Source organism: Mirounga angustirostris, unplaced genomic scaffold (assembly GCF_029215605.1).
Source record: "Mirounga angustirostris isolate CCGP_5_RB_7025 unplaced genomic scaffold, mMirAng1.0.hap1 SCAF_4, whole genome shotgun sequence".
NCBI classification, from domain to species: Eukaryota; Metazoa; Chordata; class Mammalia; order Carnivora; family Phocidae; genus Mirounga; species Mirounga angustirostris.
The window spans coordinates 88,008,130-88,025,587 of record NW_026991712.1 but is presented as its reverse complement, the minus strand read 5'-3'; the positions used below and the strand labels follow the sequence as shown (position 1 = coordinate 88,025,587).

The window sequence follows — 17,458 nt, the reverse complement described above, 5'->3', positions numbered from 1 at the left end:
TATATAATAAAAAATAAGAGCCATCTATATGCTGCCTACAAGAGACTCATTTTAGACCTAAAGACACTTGCAGATTAAAAATTATCATGCTAATTGACATCAAAAGGAATCCAAAGTAGCCATACTTGTATCAGACAACCTAGATTTTAAACCAAAGACTGTAACAATAGATGAAGAAGGGCACTATATCATAATAAAGGACCTATCCAATAAGAAGATCCAACAATTGTAAATATTTATGCCACCAACTAAGGAGCACCCAAATATATAAAACAGTAACATAAAGGAATTCTCTGATAATAATACAATATGAGGAGTGTACTTTAACACCTCACATACAGCAATGGATAGATCATCTAAGCATAAAATCAACAAGGAAATAATGACTTTGAATGACACCTTGGAACAGATGGATTTAACAGATATATTCAGAACATTTCATCCTTAAGCAGCAGAATACACATTCTTTTTGAGTGCACTAGGGACTCTGTAGAATAGATCACATACTGGGCCATGAATCAGGCCTCAACAAGTACAAAAAGATGGAGACTGGGAGGCAGTTAAGATGGCAAAAGAGTAAGGGACCCTATGTTTGGTCCCTAAAATACAGTTAGATACTTACCAAATGATTCTGAATACCTGCAAAATCTATTGGAGATCTGAGAAAGGAAATGCTGCAATTCTACAAATAGAAAAGTGACCACTTTGTGGAAGGTAGGAGATGTGGAGACTTGAATCCCGGGTGATATATTGGAGGATATGGCAGAAGAGAGGGAGCCAGTTTAAGGAGGCTAACGCAAAATATTATGAGCAGCAGAACACAAAATCAGAACTATTAGAAGTCTGCTACCGTGGGGTATGTCCCTGGCATAAAGGTGCTCAGATGCTGATGCAGGGTGGAATCCCAGGTGGGACAGTGTGGTCTCAGGATCCCGAGGGTCACATAGAAGAAAAGGGGTGCCTGAGAGTGGCAGAGTTCACAGGCATACAAGTGGGGAAGCCAGCGGAAAACAGGAAGTCTAGGTGTCAGCTTTTTGCTCTGTGTTGCCATATAATGTGAACTGCTACATGGTTGTGGAACCACTTTCCTGGCAGGGGTCCAGCAAAAAGCAGCAGTGTGGTGAGACCTCACCCTTCCTCTTCCAGGAGGAACAGTGCAGCTCTGCACTGCAGAGGTCCATAAAATTTGGAGTTTTGGAAACTCAGTTGCATGCCTGCAATAAAAATGCTCCATCACAGGATTGGGTGAATACAGAGTTCTGACGGAAACTGGTGAGACAAGAGTGACTGACTGCAGGGGAGAAGCAAGATGGCGGAGGAGTAGGAGACTTAAATCTCATCTGGTCCCAGGAATTCAGCTAGATAGGGATCAAACCATTCTGAACATCTATGAACTCAACAGGAGATCGAAGAAAAGAATAGCAGCAACTCTCTGAACAGAAAAGCAACAACTTTCTGGAGGTAGGACCTGTGGAGAAGTGAATCCGAGGCGACATACGGGAAGATAGATTGCAGGGAGAGGGAGCCTGCAACAGCCTGCTACTGGCAACTGATAAAGCAGTGGAGCACAAAATCAGAACTTTTAGAAGTCTGCTCCACTGAGTGACATCCCTCCAGTAGCTAAGTGGGGGGTGGAACCCTCGCTGGGACCTTGTGCTCTCAGGACCCTTGAGGTCACAGAAAGACCAGGGGTGCCTGAGTGTGGCAGAGCTTCCAGGTATCGGAGGGGGGAAGCTGGCTGCAGAGACAGAGCCGAGGAGTGGGTTCTCAGCTTGGGGTTGCCATAAACCATGATCTGCAGCACAGTCGGGCCACTGCTCTTCCAGCAGGGACCAACAAGCGGCAGATCTGGGGAGACTCACCTTCCTCCCCTGGGAGGAGTGGCCCGGGAGCGCACTGCAGGGATCTGCTGGGTTTGGAGACTCCACATGGGGTCGTGTGTAAGAGATAGAAATGCTTGGTCACAGGCCAGGTGAGCATGGACTCCAGTGGGAGACCGGGATCACAGGAGTGATTGACTGCTTTTCTCTGGGGGCTCACTGAGGAGTGGGGCCCCGAGTTCTCGGCTCCTCTGGGGCAGAGACTGGGAGGCCGCCATTTTCACTCTCATCCTCCAAAGCTGTACCAAAAGCTTGCAGGAAACAAAAGCTCCGGAGAGCAAATCCTAGCAGATTACATAGCCTGGCACTGGCAAGGGCGGGGTAATTCTGCCTCCAGCAAAGACACTTGAGAAACACAGCAACAGGCCCCTCCCCCAGAAGATCAGCAAGAACAGCCAGCCAAGACCAAGTTTACCGATCAGTGAGAATGGCAGGACTCCAGCACTAGGGGAATACAGCACATAGAATTTGTGTTTTTTTCTTTAGTCTTTCAAAGTCAATTTTTTTAATTTTCTTTTTTTTCTTATTTAAAAATTTTAAAAATTTTTCTTTTTCCCTTTTTCAACCAACATCTTATCAATCCCTTTTTTTTTAAAAACTTATTTTTCATTTTTAGAGTCATATTCTATCTCTTCATAGTAGTTAACCTTATTTTTGGTATATATATATATATAAGTTGTTCTCTCTTTAAAATTTTGGGATACAGTTTCTTCTAACAGACCAAAATATACCTTAAACTCTAGTGTATGGCTTTGTTCTAGTCTCCTGCCTGATCACATTCTGTCCCCACCCCCCTTTTTTTTAATTCCTCTTCTTTTTTCAACAAAATTCTTATCTTATTAATTCCTTTTATAAAATCTTTTATAATTTTCATCTTTAAAGTCATATTCCATCCCTTCATCATATTTACCCTTATTTTTGTACATACATAAGTTGTTCTTTCTTTAAAACCTTGGGAGGCACTTTCTTCTAACAGACCAAAATACGCCCAAAATCTAGTGTGTGGCACTGATCTATGCACCAGTCTGATCATATTTGATCATATTCTTTTTTTTTTATCTTTCTTCATTTTCTGGTTTTTCTTTTTTCTTTCTTTCCCTTTCTTTTCCCCCGGTTTAAGGTCTCTTCTGATTTGCTTAGTGTATATTTTTCTGGGGTCATTGTTACCCTGTTAGCATTTTGTTCTCTCAGTCATCTATTGTCTTCTGGACAAAATGACAAGATGGAAAAAATCACCTCAAAAAAAAGAACAAGAGGCAGTACCGACTGCCAGGGACCTAATCAATACGGACATTAGAAAGATGTTGGAACTAGAGTTCAGAATGATGATTTTAAAGATAGTAGCTGGCCTTGAAAAAATCATGGAAGATACTAGAGAAACCCTTCTGGAGAAATAAAAGAACTAAAATCTAACCAAGTTGAAATCAAGAAGGCTATTAATGAGGTGCAATAAAACATGGAAGCTCTAACTACTAGGATAAATGAGGCAGAAGAGAGAATTAGTGATATAGAAGACCAAATTATGGAAAATAAAGAAGCTGAGAAAAAGAGAGATAAACAACTACCGGATCACGAGGGCACAATTCAAGAGATAAGTGATATCATAAGGCGAAACAATATTAGAATACTTGGGATACCAGAAGAAGAAGAAGAAAGACAGAGAGGGGCAGAAGGTATATTGGAGCAAATTATAGCAGAGAACTTCCCTAATTTGGGGAAGGAAACGGGCATTAAATCCAGGAGGCACAGAGAACCCCCCCCCTACAATCAATAAAAATAGGTCAATTACCCAGCAACTAATAGTAAAACTTACAAGTCTCAGGGACAGAGAAAATCCTGAAAGCAGCTTGGGACAAGAGATATGTAACCTACCATGGTAGAAACATTACATTGGCAACAGACATATCCACAGGGACTTGGCAGGCCATAAAGGCCTGGCATGATATATTCAGAGCATTAAAGGAGAAAAATATGCAGCCAAGAATACTATATCCAGCTAGGCTGTCATTGAAAATAGACGGAGAGATAAAAAGGTTACAGGACAAATAAAAAATTAAGGAATTTGCAAACACGAAACCAGCCCTACAAGAAATATTGAAAGGGGGCCTCTAAGCAAAGACAGAGTCTAAACATAACATAGACCAGAAAGGAACACAGACAATATACAGTACAGTCACCTTACAGGCAATACAATGGCACTAAATTCCTATCTTTCAATAGTTACCCTGAATGTAAATGGGCTAAATGTCCCAATCAAAAGACACAGGCTATCAGATTGGATACAAAAACAAGACCCATCATTATGCTGTCTGCAAGAGACTCATTTTAGAACCAACACCTCCAGATTGAAAGTGAGGGGGTGGAAAACCATTTACCATGCTAATGGACACCAAAAGAAAGCTGGGGTGGCAATCCTTATATCAGACAAATTAGATTTTAAATAAAAGACTGTAATAAGAGATGAGGAAGGACACTATATCTTACTTACAGGGTCTATCCAACAAGAAGATCTAACAATTGTAAATATCTATGCCCCTAACATGGGAGCAGCCAATTATATAAGCCAATTAATAACAAAAGCAAAGAAACACATTGACAAAAATACAATAATAGTGAGGGGCTTTAACACCCCCCTCACTGAAATGGACAGATCATCTAAGCAAAAGATCAACAAGGAAATAAAGACTAAATGACACACTGGACCAAATGGACTTCACAGATATATTCAGAACATTCCATCCCAAAGCAACGGAATACACATTCTTCTCTAGCGCCCATGGAACATTCTCCAGAATAGACCACAACCCAAATACAAATCAGGTCTCAACCGGTACCAAAAGAGTGGGATCATTCCCTGCATATTTTCGGACCACAGTGCTTTGAAACTAGAACTCAATCACAAGAGGAAAGTCAGAAAGAACTCAAATACATGGAGGCTAAAGAGCATCCTACTAAAGAATGAATGGGTCAACCAGGAAATTAAAGAATTAAAAAACCTCATGGAAATAAATGATAATGAAAACACAACTGTTCAAAATCTTTGAGATACAGCAAAGACAGTCCTAAGAGAAAAGTATATAGCAATACAAGCCTTTCTCAAGAAACAAGAAAGATCTCAAACACACCTAAAGGAGCTGGAGAAAGAAGAGCAAATAAAGCCTAAGCCAAGCAGGGGAAGAGAAATAATAAAGATCAGAGCAGAAATCAATGAAATAGAAACCAAAAGAACAGTAGAACAGATAACGAAACTAGGAGCTGAAATTATTAATAAGATTGATAAACCCCTGGCCAGATTTATTGAAAAGTAAAGGACCAAATAAATAAAATCATGAATGAAAGAGGAGAGATCACAACCAACACCAAGGAAATACAAACAAGCATGAGAACATATAATGAGCAACTATATGCCAGCAAATTAGATAATCTGGAAGAAATGGTGCATTCCTAGAGAAGTATCAACAACCAAAACTGAACCAGGAAACAATAGAAAACCTGAACAGACCTATAACCACTAAGGAAATTGAAGCAGTCATCAAAAATCTCCCAACAAACAAAAGCCCAAGGCCAGATGGCTTCCCAGGGGAATTCTACCAAACATTTAAAGAAATAATACCTATTTCTGAAACTGTTCCAAAAAATAGAAATGGAAGGAAAACTTCCAAACTCGTTTTATGAGGCCAGCATTACCTTGATCCCCAAACCAGACAAAGACCCCATCAAAAAGGAGAACTACAGACCAATATCCCTGATGAACATGGATGCAAAAATTCTCACCAAAATACTAGCCAATAGGATCCAACAGTACATTAAAAGGATTATTCACCATGACCAAGTGGGATTTATTCCTGGGCTGCAAGGTTTGTTGAACATCTGCAAATCAATCAGTGTGATACAATACATTAAGAATGAGCTAGACCCATATGATCCTCTCAATAGATGCAGAAAAAGCATTTGACAAAGTACAGCATCCTTTCTTGATCAAAACTCTTCAGGGCGCCTGAGTGGCTCAGTTGGTTAAGCGACTGCCTTCGGCTCAGGTCATGATCCTGGAGTCCCGGGATTGAGTCCCACATCGGGCTCCCTGCTCAGCAGGGAGTCTGCTTCTCCCTCTGACCCTCCTCCCTCTCATGCTCTCTGTCTCTCATTCTCTCTGTCTCAAATAAATAAAAATAAAATCTTTAAAAAAAAAAAACTCTTTGAGTATAGGGATAGAGGGTACATAACTCAATATCATAAAAGCCATCTATAAAAAACCCACAGCCAATATCATTCTCAATGGGGAAAAACTGAGAGCTTTCCCCCTAAGGTCAGGAACACGGCAGGGATGTCCACTATCACCACTGCTATTCAACATAGTATTAGAAGTCCTAGCCACAGCAATCAGACAACAAAAGAAATAAAAAGCATCTGAATCAGCAAAGAAGTCAAACTCTCACTCTTTGCAGATTATATGACATTTTATGTGGAAAACCCAAAGACTCCACCCCAAAACAGCTAGAACTCATACAGGAATTCAGTTAAATGGCAGGATATAAAATCAATGCACAGAAATCAGTGGCATTCCTATACACCAACAACAAGACAGAAGAGAGAGAAATTAAGGAGTCAATCCCATTTACAATTGCACCCAAAACCATAAGATACCTAGGAATAAATCTAACCAAAGAAGCAAAGAATCTGTATTCAGAAAACTCTAAAATACTCATGAAAGAAACTGAGGAAGACACAAAGAAATGGAAAAATGTCCCATGCTCATGGATTGGAACAACAAATATTGTGAAGATCTCAATGCTACCTAGAGCAATCTACACATTCAATGCAATCCCCATCAAAATACCATCCACTTGTTTCAAAGAAATGGAGGAAATAATCCTAAAATTTGTATGGAACCAGAAAAGACCCCGAATAGCCAGACGAATGTTGAAAAAGAAAAGCAAAGCTGGTGGCATCACAATTCTGGACTTCCAGCTCTATTACAAAGCTGTCATCATCAAGACAGTATGGTACTGGCACAAAAACAGACACACAGATTAATGGAACAGAATAGAGAGCCCAGAAATGGACCCTCAACTCTATGGTCAACCAATCTTTGACAAAGCAGGAAAGAATGTCCAATGGAAAAAAAGACAGTCTCTTCAACAAATGGTGTTGGGAAAATTGGACAGCCACATGCAGAAGAATGAAACTGGACCATTTCCTTATACCACACACAAAAATAGACTCAAAATGGTTGAAAGACCTCAATATGAGACAGGAGTCCATCAAAATCCTCAAGGAGAACACAGGCAGCAACCTCTTCGACCTCAGCCGCAGCAACTTCTTCCTAGAAACATTGCCAAAGGCAACAGAAGCAAGGGCAAAAATGAACTATTGGGACTTCATCAAGATAAAAAGCTTTTGCAAAGCAAAAGAAACAGTCAACAAAACCAAAAGACAACCGACAGAATGGGAGAAGATATTTGCAAATGACATATCAGATAAAAGGCTAGGATCCAAAATCTATAAAGATCATATCAAACTCAACACCCAAAAAACAAATGATCCAATCAAGAAATGGGCAGAAGACATGAACAGACATTTTTCCAAAGAAGGTATCCAAACGGCCAACAGACACATGAAAAAGTGCTCAACATTGCTCGGCATCAGGGAAATCCAAATCAAAACCTCAATGAGTACCACTTCACACCAGTCAGAATGGTTAAAATTAACAAGTCAGGAAATGACAGATTTTGCCAGGGATTTAGAGAAAGGGGAACCCTCCTACACTGTTGGTGGGAATGCAAGCTGGTGCAGCCACTTTGGAAAACAGCGTGGAGGTGCCTCAGAAAATTTAAAATAGACCTACCCCATGACCCAGCAATTGCACTACTGGGTATTTACCCCAAAGAAACAGATGTAGTGAAAAGGAGGGCTATATGCACCCCATTGTTCATAGCAGCAATGTCCGTAATAGCCAAACTGTGGAAAGAGGCGAGATGCCCTTCAACAGATGAATGGATAAAGAAGATGTGGTCCATATATACAATGGAATATTACTCAGCCATCGGAAAGGATGAATACCCAACTTCTACATCAACATGGATGGGACTGGAGGAAATTATGCTAAGTGAAATAAGTGAAGCAGAGAAAGTCAATTACCATATGGTTTCACTTATTTGTGGAACATAAGGAATAGCATGGAGGACATTAGGAGAAGGAAGGGAAAAATGAAGGGAGGGAAATCAAAGGGAGAGATGAACCATGAGAGACTATGGACTCTGAGAAACAAACAGGGTTTTAGAGGGGATGGCGGTGGGGGGATGGGTTAGCCTGGTGATGGGTATTAAGGAGGGCACGTATTGCATGGAGCCTTGGGTGTTATACGAAAACAATGGATTGTGGATCACTACATCAAAAACTAATGATGTATTGTACGGTAACTAACATAACATAATAAAATTTAAAAAAAAAAAGAAAATGTGGTATGTACATACAATGGAATATTATTTAGCCTTAAAAGAAAAATAAAAAAAGGAAATCCTGCCATTTGCAACAACATGGATGAACCTGGAAGGACCTTATGCTAAGTGCAATGAGCCAGGCACAGAAGTACAAATACTGCATGATTCCATTTATAGAGGGTATCTACAATAGTAAAACTCATTGAAACCGAGAATACAATATAGTTGTCAGGGGTTGGAGGAAGGGGGAAATGGGAAGTTGTTGTTCAATGGGTAAAAAATTTCAGTTATGCTAGGTAAATAGATTCTAAAGATCTGATATACAATATAGGGCCTATAGTTAACAATACAGTACTGTGCATTTCAAAATTTGTTATGAGAGCATAATTCATAAACTTGTAGATTCACATGTTGCACACCTGAAACTAATATAACATTTTGTGTCAACTATACTCAAATTAAAAAAAAGAGAGAATAGGGGTGCCTGGGTGGCTCAGTTGTTAAGCATCTGCCTTCGGCTCAGGTCATGTTCCCAGGGTCCTGGGATCGAGCCCCCGCATCAGGCTCCCTGCTCGGCGGGAAGCCTGCTTCTCCCTCTCCCACTCCCCCTGCTTGTGTTCCCTCTCTCGCTGTGTCTCTGTCAAATAAATAAAATCTTTAAAAAAAGAGAGAGAATAGACCTCAAGTTAAGAGTTCTTACCATGAGGGAAAAAAGAGACATAAGGAAACTTGGGAGGTATTGAATATGCCTATTACCTTGACTGTAGTGATGACATCACTGGTGTTTGCATATGGGCAAACTTATCAAAGTGTATTCACCAAATATGTGCAGTTCTTTGTATATCAATTATATCCCAATAAAGCTGTTTTTAAAAAACTAAAAATAGATTGTCAAGCTCAACCTATTACAAACATAAGAATTCTATCCATCAAAATGGGACTATGCACTCTTCTAGGACAAAGTCAAAAAAAATGACTATTCAGACCATAAAGCAATAAATTCTTGAAGATCAGTATCATATGGCCTAGAGTCTCTACCATAATACAGCAAATAACTAGTAGCAAATGGATACAAAAGAACCCCCTCATATTTTTGGAAACTAACAGTCTTTGGGTTAAAGATAAATAATAAGGAGAACTGAAAGGCACTTAGAACTAAATTATGATGAAAATACTCCATGTCAAAATTTGTGAAATAGACATCAAAGAGTTCTTACAGGGAAATGTATAGCATCAAATACATTAATTAGGAAATAAAAAGGTAAAACAAATGTGCTAAACCTTCAAATGAAGGCTTAGGAAAATGGCAAGAAGGAACAAAAGAATAAAGTGATACCTCCCCAACAAATTTTATAAAATAGCATAACCTTGATTCTAAAGCTAGATATGAACAATACAATAAAATCATAGTCCCATTTAATTTATGAAAGTATATTCAAAAATCCTAAAGTATTAATTAACCATATCCAACAGTGTGTTTAAAAATATGTCATTATCAAAGCAGGATTATACCAAGAATCCAAAAATTATTCAAAATCAGATAACCTGGGTTTGCAGTTTGTCACATTAATATTCTAGAAGAGAAAAAGAATATATTGCTCTCAAACAAAGCAGAAAAGCAGTTGACAGAAGAAGGAAGGCAAGATGGCAGAGGAGTAGGGGACCCCATTTAAACTGGTCCCCTGAATTTAGCTGGATATCTATCAAACTATTTTGAACACACACAAAATCAACCTGAGATGTCAGAACATATATCTGCATCTCTACAAGCAGAAAAGTGATTGTGTTTGGCAAGATGTCTACTACCAACTCATTTTTTCATAGGTGCTTTTTAACTTGTATTTCTACACACCTATATTTTTTATAGATATATGCTTTATTTTAGACTGTTTTACACTCTACTCAGTTTTACCTTTTTTTAAAGATGTGGAGGATTTTATTTTATTCCTTTTTTAAATTAAAATATTATGTATTATTTGTTTCAGAGATACAGCTCTGTGATTCATCAGTCTTACACAATTCACAGCACACACCATAGCACATACCCTCCCCAGTGTTCATCACCCAGCCACCCCATCCCTCCGAACCCCCTCCACTCCAGCAACCCTCAGTTTTCCTGAGATTAAGAGTCTCTTATGGTTTGTCTCCCTCTCTGGTTTCATCTTGTTACATTTTCCCCTCCCGTCCCCTATGATCCTCTGTCTTGTTTCTCAAATTCCACATATCAGGAGATCACATGATAATTTTCTTTCTCTGATTGACTTATTTCATTTAGCATAATACCCTCTAGTTCCATCCATGTCGTTGCAAATGGCAAGATTTCATTTTTTGAAGGTTGCATAATATTCCATTGTATATATATATACTTCATCAAGATAAAAAGCTTTTGCACAGCAAAGGAAACAGTCAACAAAACCAAAAGACAACCAACAGAATGAGACAAGATATTTGCAAATGACATATCAGATAAAGGGCTAGTATCCAAAATCTATGAAGAACTTATCAAACTCAACACCCAGAGAACAAATAATCCAATCAAGAAATGGGCAGAAGACATGAACAGACATTTCTGCAAAGAAGACATCCAAATGGCCAACAGACACATGAAAAAGTGCCCAAAATCACTCGGCATCAGGGAAATACAAATCAAAACCTCAATGAGATACCACCTCACATCAGTCAGAATAGCTACAATGAACAAGTCAGGAAACGACAGATGTTGGTGAGGATGTGGAGAAAGGTGAACCCTCCTACACTGTTGGTGGGAAAGCAAGCTGGTGCAGCCACTATGGAAAACAGTATGGAGGTTCCTCAAAAAGTTGAAAATAGAGCTACCATATGACCCAGCAATTGCACTACTGGGTATTTACCCCAAAGATACAAACGTAGTGATCTAAAGGGGCACCTGCACCCCAATGTTTATAGCAGCAATGTCCACAATAGTGAAACTATGGAAAGAGCCTAGATGTCTACCTTTTTATATATACAAGTTTTACTTTCTTAGTGATTTTGGGATGTAGTGTGCTCAAATACACAGAACAAAATACACCCATGAACTACTGAAAACCCTGCTTTATCCACATTGAGAGATTAAAGCCCCCTATACTTCCCCCTTTTTTATTTTTTATTTTCTTTTTTATTATGTTCAATTAACCAACCTATAATACATCATTAGTTTTTGATGTAGTGTTCAACAATTCATTGTGTATAACACCCAGTGCCCATCACCACACATGCCCCGCCTAATACCCATCACCCTCTTGCCCCATCTTCCCCCACCCCCCTCCCTTCTGTATCCCTCAGTTGGTTTCCTGGATTCCAGAGTCTTTCATAGTTTGTATCCCTCTCTGATTTCTTCCCATTGAGTTTTCCCTCCCTTCCCCTGTAGTCCTCCATGCTATTCCTTATGTTCCACATACGAATGAAACTATATGATAATTGTCTTTCTCTGCTTGACTTACTTCACTTAGGATAATCTCCTCCGGTTCCATCATGTCAATGCAAATGGTGGGTATTCATCCTTTCTGATGGCTGAGTAATATTCCATTGTATATATGAACCATATCTTCCTTATTCATTCGTATGTTGAAGGGAATATCAGCTCCTTCCACATTTTGGTGCCTGTGGACATTGCTGCTATGAACATTGGGGTGCATGTGCACCTTCATCTCACTACATCTGTATTGTTGAGGTAAATACCTAGTAGTGCAATTGCTGGGCCATAGGGTAGCTCTATTTTTAATTTTTTGAGGAGCCTCCATACTATTAATCAAAGTGGCTGTACCAGCTTGCATTCTGACCAACAGTGTAAGAAGGTTACCCTTTCTCCACATCCTCACCAACACTTGGTGTTTCCTGCCCTGTTAATTTTTCCCATTCTAACCAATGTAAGGTGATATCTCATTGTGCTTTTGATTTCTATTTCCCTGATGGCTAGTGATATGGAGCATTTTTTCATGTGTCTGTTAGCCTTTTGTATGTCTTCTTTTGAGAAGTGTCTCTTCATGTCTTCTGCCCATTTCTTGACTGGATTATTTGTTTTTTGGGTATTGAGTTTGAAAAGTTCTTTATAGATCTTAGATACTTATCTGTAACGTCATTTGCAAATATCGTCTCCCATTCTGTCGGTTGTCTTTTGGTTTTGTTGACTATTTCCTTTGCTGTGCAGCTTTTTATCTTGATGAAATCCCAAAAGTTCACTTTTCCTTTTGTTTCCCTTGCCTTTAGAGACATGCCTTTAAAGAAGTCACTGTGGCCAATGTCAAAGAGGTTACTGCCTATGTTCTCCTCTAGGATTTTGATGGATTCCTGTCTCACATTGAGGTCTTTCATCCATTTTGAGTTTATCTTTGTGTATGATATAGGAGAATGGTCGACTTTCCTTCTTCTGCATGTGGCTGTCCAATTTTCCCAGCACCATTTATTGAAGAGACTGTCTTTTATCCATTGGATATTCTTTCCTGCTTTGTTGAAGAGTGGTTGAGCATAGAGTTGAGGGTCCATTTCTGGGGTCTCCATTCTGTTCCATTGATCCATGTGTCTCTTTTTATACTGGTACCATGCTGTCTTGAGGATCACAGCTTTGTAATATAGCTTGAAGTCAGGCATTGTGATGCCCACAGCTTTGGCTTCCTTTTTCGACATTCCCCTGGCAATTTGGGTCTTTTCTGGTTCCATACAAATTTTAGAATTGTTTGTTCCAACTCTGTGAAAAATGTCAATGGTATTTTGATAGGGATTGCTTTGAAAGTGCAGACTGCATAGACGTTTTCACAATGTTTATTTTTACAATCCATGATCATGGGATATTGTTCCATCTCTTTCTGTCTTTCTCAATTCTTTCATAAGTGTTCTGTAGTTTCTGGAGTATAGACCCTTTACCTCTTTGGTTAGGTTTATTCCTAGGTATCTTATGGTTTTTGGTGCTATTGTATATGGAATTGATTCCTTAATTTCTCTTTCTACAGTTACATTATAGGTGTATAGAAATGCAACCAATTTCTGTGCATTGATTTTGTATCCTGCCACATTACTGAATTGCTGAATGAGTTCTAGTAATTTGGGGGTGGAATCTTTTGGGTTTTCCACATAAAGTATCATGTCATCTGGGAAGAGAGGAGTTTGACTTCTTCTTTGCCAATTTGAACACCTTTTGTTTCTTTTTGTTGTCTGATTGCTGATGCTAGGACTTCTATCTAGTACTATGTTGAACAATAGTGGTGAGAGTGGGCATCCCTGTCGTGTTCCTGATCTTAAGGGAAAAGTTGAGAGTGATATTTGCTGTGGGCTTCTCATAGATGGCTTTTATGAAATTGAAGAATGTTCCCTCTATCCCTACACTCTGAAGACTTTTGATTAGGAAAGGATACTGTATTTTGTCAATTGCTTTTTCTGCATCAATTGAAAGGATCATATGGTTCTTGTCTTTTCTTTTATTAATGTGCTCTATCACATTGGTTGATTTGCAAATGTTGAACCACCCTTACATCCCAGGAATAAATCCCACGTGGTGGTGGTGAATAATCCTTTTAATATACTGTTGGATCCTATTGCCTAGGATCTTGGTGAGTATTTTGGCATCCGTGTTCATCAGGGATATTGGTCTGAAATTCTCCTTTTTGATGGGGTCTTTGCCTGGCTTGGGGATCAAGGTAATGCTGGCCTCAAAGAACAACTTTAAGAAGTTTCCCTTCTGTTTCTATTTTTTGAAACAGCTTCAGAAGAATAGGTATTATTTCTTTTTTAAATGTTTGGTAGAATTCCCCTGGGAAGCCATCTGGCCCTGGACTCTTGTTTTTTGGGAGGTTTTTGATTACTACTTCAATTTCGTTACTGGTTATTGGCCTATTCAGGTTGTCTACTTCTTCATGTTTCAGTTTTGGTAGTTCATAAGTTTCCAGGAAGGCATCCATGTCTTCCAGGTTGCTTAATTTGTTGGCATATAGTTGCTGATAGTAATTTCTAATAATTATTTCTATTTCCTTGGTGTTAGTCATGATCTCTCCCCTTTCATTCATGATTTTATTAATTTGGGTCCTTTCTCTTTTCTATTGGATAAGTCTGCCCAGTGGTTTATCAATCTTAATTCTTTCAAAGAACCAGCTTCTAGTTTCATTGATCTGCTCTACTCTTTTTCTCGTTTCTAGTTCATTGATCTCTGCTCTAATCTTTATTATTTCTCTTCTCCTGCTTGGTTTAGGTTTTATTTGCTGTTCTTTTTCTAGCTCTTTTAGGTATAAGGTTAGCTTGTGCATTCAAGATTTTTCTACTTTTTTGAGTGAGGCTTGGACGGCTATGTATTTCCCCTTTAAGACCATGTTTGCAGTATCCCATAGGTTTTGGACCAGTTTGTTTTCATTCTCATTGGTTTCCATGAATTGTTAAGTTCTTCTTTGATTTCCTGGTTGACCCTGTCTTTAGGAGGATGGTCTTTAACTTCCAAGTGTTTGAATTCCTTCCAATTTTTTTCTTGTGATTGAAATCCAATTTCAAAGCATTGTGGTCTGAAAATATACAGGGAATAATCTCAATCTTTTGGTATTGGTTGAGACCTGATTTGTAACCCAGTATGTAGTCTATTCTGGAGAAAGTTCCATGTGCATTCGAGACAATGAGTGTTCTGTTGTTTTAGAGTGGAATGTTCTATATATATCTATGAAGTCCATCTGGTCCAATGTGTCATTCAAAGCTCTTGTTTCTTTGTTGATCTTCTTAGATGATCTGTCTATTGCTGAGAGTAATAGACCTGTTGAGGTCTCCTATTTTTAAAGTATTATTATCAATATGATTCTTTATTTTGGTTAACAGTTGGCTTATGTAGTTGGCTGCTCCCATGTTGGGGGCAAAGATATTTACAATTGTTAGATCTTCTTGTTGGATGGACCTTTTAAGTATGATATAGTGTCCCTCTGCATTTCTTATTGGCTTTCTTTTTCAACATTCCTCTGGCTATTCGGGTCTTTTCTGGTTGCATACAGTTTTGATTGTTTGTTCTAGCTCTGTGAAAAAATGCTGGTGATATTTTGAATGGTATTGCATTGAATGTGTAGATTGCTTTGAGTAGCATGAGCACTGGTTATGGGTCTGTTCAGGTTTTCTGTTTTTTTCCTGTTTCAGTTTTGGTAGTTTATGTCTCTAGGAATTTATCCATTTCTTCCAGATTGCCAGTTTGTTGGCATGCAGTTGCTCATAATATTCTAATTGTTTGTATTTCTTCAGTGTTGGTTGTGATCTCTCCTCTTTCATTCATGATTTTATTTATTTGGGTCGTTTCTCATTTCTTTTAGGAAGTCTTTTTATTGAATCTTTATATTTCTATGCTTTGGGTAAATACCTAGTTGTGCCATTGCTGGGTCATAGGGTACTTCTATTTTTAACTTTTTGAAGAACCTGCAAACTGTTCTCCAGAGTGGCTGCAACAGTTTGCATTCCCACCAACAGTATAAGAGGGTTCCCCTTTCTCTGCATCCTCACCCACACCTGTTGTTGCTTGTGTTGTTAATTTACACCATTCTGACAGGTGTGAGGTAGTATCTCATTATAGTTTTCATTTGTATTTCCCTGATGATGAATGATGTTGAGCATCTTTTCATGTGTCTGTAGGCCATCTGGATGTCTTTTTTTTTTTTAATTCAATTAGCCAACATATAGCACATCATTAGTTTTTGATATAATCTTCAATGATTCATGAATGGGAAGATATCAAGAGGGAAACAAACCATGAGAGACTCTTGACTCTGGGAAACAAACTGAAGGTTGCAGATAGGGAGGTGGGTGGGGGTTGGGGTAACTGGGTTATACACATCTGGATGTCTTCTTTTGGAAAAGTGTCTATTCATGTCTTCTGCCCATTTCTTAAGTGAATTATTTATTTTCTGGGTGTTGAGTTTGATAAGTTTTTCTAGATTTTGAATACTAAACCTTTATCCGATACGTCATTTGCAAATATCTTCTCCCATTCTGTAGGCTTCATTTTAGTTTTGTTGATTGTTTCCTTCACTGTGCAGAAGCTGTCAATCTTCATGAGGTCCCAATAATTCATTTTTGCTTTTGTTGCCCTTGCCTCTGGCTATGTATCTAAGTCACTGTGGCCAAGGTCAAAGGGGTTTCTGCCTGTGTTCTCCTCTAGGGTTTTGATAGATTTTTGCCTCACATTGAGGTCTTTCATCCATTTTTTTTTCTTTTTCTTTCATTACTTTATTCAGGCAAAATTCATTCAAGGAAAGGCAACTTCATATTTGTGTGTGAGCTTTGTTTTTTATTACATTGTTAAATATAAAAATTATGAATCACAGTTTCTCTTATCTCCTGCATTCAGGAGTGAATCCATGAAATTCTCAGACAGGAATCTAAACTAATAGGTCCTATTAAAAATAGCCCAAGTGAAAAACGACCACATAGCCAGCCTGGAGAAGAACCTCTACGCAGATATAGAAGCTGCTTGGCTTGCTCTTATGACAAGATATGGCATTCACCCTGAAAATGTGAGTATATATGGACAAAGCAAAGGGACAGGACCATCTGTGGGTCTTGCTGCTTAGTCTGAGAGTGCTGCTGCTACTATTCATTCTCCTTTGACCTCAGGAATGGGAGTCACTTTTCCTGACACTAAGAAGACGTACTGTTTGGATGCATTCCCAAACATTGACAAAAACTCTAAGATAACATCTCCTGTATTAATAATTCATGGGACTGAAGATGAAGTCAGTGACTTCTCATGTGGCCTTCCATTGTTTGAGCATTGTCAAAGACCCATGGATCCTCTGTGGGTCAAGGGGGCAGGTCACAATGATGTGGAACTTTATGGATGCAACAGTTTAAAGGATGGTACCTTTATGGAACTTTATGGATGGTACCTTGAAAGGTTGAACCAGTTTGTGCCACAGGAACTACTAAATTTGTAAAACAGTTTGTAAACTTGCATACTGGGCTTTCTGTTCTTGCCAAACTGCACTCTTTGGTAAATAACATAAAACCTGAAGGTTTTGTTTGCAAATCATGTCAGTTGCCTTCATAAATGTACAGATAATGATTTGTTAACAGACTTAATGAAGGTTTTAATTACCATAACCAGAAACTGAAGAGAACAGTATCATTCAGTCAGGCTTGTAATAAAAAATTTTTATGAGAATTTTTTTT

The 17,458-nt window shown here is 38.7% G+C and overlaps 1 pseudogene; it reads left to right on the top strand.

The window, feature by feature from the left end:
* The window catches only part of LOC123860246 (alpha/beta hydrolase domain-containing protein 17B-like), a 29,426-nt pseudogene extending 12,203 nt beyond the window's left edge, over window positions 1-17,223 (top strand).
* The last annotated feature ends 235 nt before the right edge of the window (window positions 17,224-17,458 follow it).